Raw genomic sequence first — 4,699 nt, 5'->3', positions numbered from 1 at the left:
TTGTTGTTGTTTTTTGGGGGGAGGGTGCTGCTGGATACACAGAGGGCAGAGATGGGGTGGGAACATTTGATACTGTGGCATTTGTCTTTATTTTATTTTCTTTACATCCAATTATTTTCTTGTTTTTTATTTCCATGTCTTCAAGTAATTTTGAAGCTTCGCTTTGAATTTTCAAAGGTGAGAAATTATTTTATATTGTTGAGGAGAATGGGGAAGCAGTTTATTACACATCTGATGTTTACTGTAGCTATCTATAATCCTTTATAATGACATTGTATGTTCCTAAGTAATATACAAACAAACTAATAAACAACTTCCAAATGCATCAAGCACTGTTCATCTGCAATATCTAAAGCTACCTGAAAACTGTGGCTGAGATCTTAGTGTCTGAAATTAGGCAGAAAGGTACAGTGGTCCCTATCAGGGAGTGATAACAAGACATGCAGGTTTATGTTTGACATTCTCATAACAGTGAGTGTTTTGAAATTAAACATATCTCTGAATTGCTAGATGCAAGATCCTGAACAAGTTTACTACTTTTGTTAAGTCTCAGATTCTTCCTATATAAAATTTCCAGGTTGTGGAGAGAAATAATGGGATAATGTGCTAAAAGTATCTAACAAGAGTGCCTATTATAGAGAATATTCAACACCATTCTTTAACTTATAATTTTATTTTTTCTTCTTCACAATTTTTGTTGCTATAATGCATGATCTGGAATGTTCCTTTTTTATCACATTTCTATGTGTTTTTCCCATTATAACACAAATTTCTTATCATGCTCCAATTCTGACCAATATTAAGGCACCGATGCTACTTAGCACATTCTGAGATCCTTAATTCTCAATATACAGAATCAACTTTAGTTCTCATTCTAAGGTTTTTACTGTATAAAAGTTGCTTTCTGATATCCAATCACCAGCTCAATCTATTGATACTAAATCTATTAGGCTCAGTTGAGATTTGTGGTATTTAAAAGTTACTTCCAACCTGGCCCATGTGGTTCAGTGGTTAGAAAGTTGGTCCACACACCAAAGAATTGGTGGTTTGAATTCCATTCAAGGGCATATACCTGGGTTGCAGGTTTGAACCCTAGTTCTGGCTGGGTTGTGTGCAGGAGGTGCAAGTGGCATATTGATGTTTCTCTTTCTCTTTCTCTCTCTCCCTTCCTAAAAATCAATGGATACTGCAGATTAACAAAATAAAAGATTAATTAATTAATTAATTAATAAACAAACACATAAAAATAACTTATTTCCTTTTTCTGGTAATTTGAATGCAAAATAATCCATTAATTTATCTCATTGCAATTCTACACCATTCTGGCCTAAGCTTGCACCCTTTCTTAGAAAAATTTTCCCCTAGTTCTTTTTTAAACTCTCCATTCAGTCAACTCAACTCTATTAAATACAAATCAAGTTAATTCAAATTAATTCAGTTAAGTCAGGCATTTCAGTTCCTTTTAACAGAGCAAATGCCATAGACCAGACATTGTGTTTATCACTGAGAAAATAAAGTTGCTAAAAGAGCAAAATTTTTCCTAGACAACCAGTTTAAACACTGGTTTAATATTGTCATACTAGTAAGACTGATGTGATACAATGGTCTCACAGAGGATGAGTGATGAATTCTACCTGGGGTAGGGTCCAAGAGGGAGTGATTTTTAGAACTGGTTCCTGTAAAATAAGTAGGATTTTACTAAAAAACAAAATGGCGGTAGTGGTGGCAGTAGGCATTCTGATAAAAGCATTATATACATTACGAGGGGCTCAGTGCACAAATTCATGCTCCTTGAAAGGAACTGTGGGCCTCTAGGCTGCAGTGGGCACAGGGACGGGTCTCAGCCCATCCTCCCTGCCTCTCCCGCTGCAGCCCCCAGTCCCCTGTCTCCTGTAACTGCTCCTGGCACTGGTCCCACTTGTACCCACTGATGGCACACAGTGATTGGGGATGGCACCAGCAGTGGGTGCAAGCGGTGGCTCTGGCACCAGCAGTGGGTGTGAGCGCCTGACAGGACCTTGGCACGTGGGAGCAAAGAATTTTCAGTAACCACCAGAAGCTTGCCCTGATGACAGCAACCAGTACCCTGCCTTGGTCTTGCGCCCCTCTCACCTGTTCCACCATCTCACCATGGTCAAGGCCCGCCATGTTCTATGCTCAGCTGCCTGCTGCCAATGCCTGCCATGTTCCATGCATGTGCCCTAGTGGTCAGCACAGGTCATAGCACCAGTTATTCGGTTGTACCACCATTCAGTCTATTTACATATTGGGCTAGATAGATAGATAGATAGATAGTCACAGGTTACGTATCAATAAGTGGTTTAAACACAGCCCTTAAAGATTTAAGCTTTTCCTGAACTCTTCAGAAGTTATCAAAAGGGCATTGCCTAAAGGGACAAAGAAAAAAGATAGTGTCAAGAGTGGACATGGTTGAAATAAGCCAATTATATATATTCTAGAGGCCCAAGGCATGAAATTCGTGCAAGGGGCTCAGCCCTTGTAGCCCTGGCTCCGTCTGGAAGGTTCCTGGACAGTCTTTTGGAATGTCGTCCAGACATTCTACTGTTTATTCTAATTAGCATATTAGCTCTTTAGTATGTAGGATTTTTTAATTGATTTCAGAGAAGGAAAAGGGAGAATGAGATAGAAACATCAATGATGAGAGAGAATTGTTTATTGGCTGCCTCCTGCACACCTCCTACTGGGGATCGAGCCTGCAACCCAGGCATGTGCCCTTGACTGGAATCAAACCCGGGACTCTTTAGTTCACAGGCAAATTCTCTATATACTGAGCCAAACCCGCTAAGGTTAAGCCAATTATTTTATATTAGAAAATGAACCAAAAACTACTGAAGCATAAGTTTCTAAGATCTAGCTGATTTTTACCCTCATAAAATAGTCCCCTTTCTTTCAAGTCTCACTGTTATTTAATATAGTCATGCTTTATTTTCTTCTTTATCACTTTTATGATTTGTCTTCATATCTTAGTCTTGGCTCAATTTGTCTTTTATTTATTGTTTAGCTTGTGTTATGCCCTTCATTCTAATCATTCTGGCTTCCCTCTGTCCATCAACTATCTGCTTGCCTCATATATATGAGCACTTCAATTATGTAGACTAATTGGATTGAGAAAGCATTGTTGGTATTAAAAAAGGATATGAATGAGATGGGTTATTATGGAAATTCTGACCTAGAGCAGCTTATAAAAGCTCAGCATTTTTCTTCTATTGTAATAAAGCTACCTCATGCCTATTTTTTCTTCTTCTCTTTAGTCTCTTAAAAAAAAAAAAAAAAAAGCATGACTCTGTGGAGACTTTAGAGGAAGAGCAACTCAGATTTCATCATGTTACTTTCCCTCTAGAAGTGAAGGCAAAGACTTTAGAAGCTCTGGCTGAAGATGAAAGAGCCTTATCTGCCTACTTTCCTGAAAGACTGGGTAGTTCTTCCTTATCCTAACCCACTGGAGTCAAAGTGGCTGAATAATAAAGTTGTGTTGTGTTAAGGCATAGGGATTTGAAGGCTTTTTACAGCAGCCAGCATTATAAATCACCAGATACTAGAGACATATACCTCTGTGCCTTTTTACCTATGTTCTTTGTTTTAAGGTCCATAAAAAATGTCTTGAAACATTTCTAGGAAAATCATGTGGCTAAAGAGACTTAAATAAATACATATAACTTTGATTAAATATGTCATTTGTTTGTTTGTTTGTTTGTTTTATTGGGAATTATCTCCATGCAAACACCAGAATGACTGGATTTAAAAATAGGCTTTTTAGGTAAAAAGATAAGGACAGTTATTTAAAGTACAAAATACTACACTTGCTTCGGCAGCACATAGACTGAAACTGCTGTGATACACAGAAGATGAGCAAGGCCCCTGTGTAAAAATGACACACACATTTGTGAAGTGTCCCATATTTTTTTAAAAGTATTTTTTTTAATGAAGTGCAAGCTGCTATTCCTGACGGTGTGGGTGTACAGAAGCAGAAAGATCATCTAGGAAAACTAGAGCATAATCTGACTACACTATGGCAAAGTATGCTAGGGCTGACCAGCAAATCCTGAGCGATGGATAAGTAAATTACTCCCAACAATGTTTGCTGCAAAAGAGAGGGTTAAGGTACTGCCTGGCTAAAGTAACCAGACAGCCTCAATTGCCTGCCTTGTTAGCCTTTTATTGTAGCAGAAGTTTGAGATAAGGTTTATCTTTTAGATATAATCAGCAGAGTAAGTAATATTGGGTTTTTGTGTCCTTTAAGCAAGGACACCCAAAAGAGTAAGCATAAGGATTCCAGTAAACACCTGGGGTGTGTGCATGCACAGGCTTGTTTGGAAAGGTCAAGGAATAAGTAGAGGCACTGCCTCTGGCACTCCCTTAAGTCAGGATTTCGATAAACGGGGTAGGCAACTTTCCACATACTTCCTTTTCCTCTGAATGTCCTCCTGAAAAACTTTCCAGCCAAGTCTCCTGCACTCCCCAACAAAAGTATATCTTTAAATTAAAAGGAAAACAATAATAATTTATATTTATCCACATATTTATCATTTTCAGTGCTTTTCATTCTTTTTATCAGTTATGAGTGTTTATCTGAAATTATTTTGCTTCAGCCCAAAAAACATCCTTATCTTACTAGTGTCCTGGTGCAGGAAATTTGTGCAAGTGGGGAGGAGGTGTACCTCAGCCCAGCCAGCACCCT

At 38.3% G+C, this 4,699-nt stretch overlaps 1 non-coding gene across 1 annotated transcript; it reads left to right on the top strand.

The window, feature by feature from the left end:
- The first annotated feature begins 3,821 nt into the window (after positions 1-3,821).
- LOC118725034 lies at positions 3,822-3,924 on the top strand. The gene has a single exon (XR_004989797.1). It is a non-coding gene; the product is annotated as a U6 spliceosomal RNA (small nuclear RNA).
- The last annotated feature ends 775 nt before the right edge of the window (positions 3,925-4,699 follow it).

Source organism: Pipistrellus kuhlii, unplaced genomic scaffold (assembly GCF_014108245.1).
Source record: "Pipistrellus kuhlii isolate mPipKuh1 unplaced genomic scaffold, mPipKuh1.p scaffold_m20_p_2, whole genome shotgun sequence".
In the NCBI taxonomy this organism is placed as follows: domain Eukaryota; kingdom Metazoa; phylum Chordata; class Mammalia; order Chiroptera; family Vespertilionidae; genus Pipistrellus; species Pipistrellus kuhlii.
This window is presented reverse-complemented; position numbering and strand designations above follow the sequence as displayed.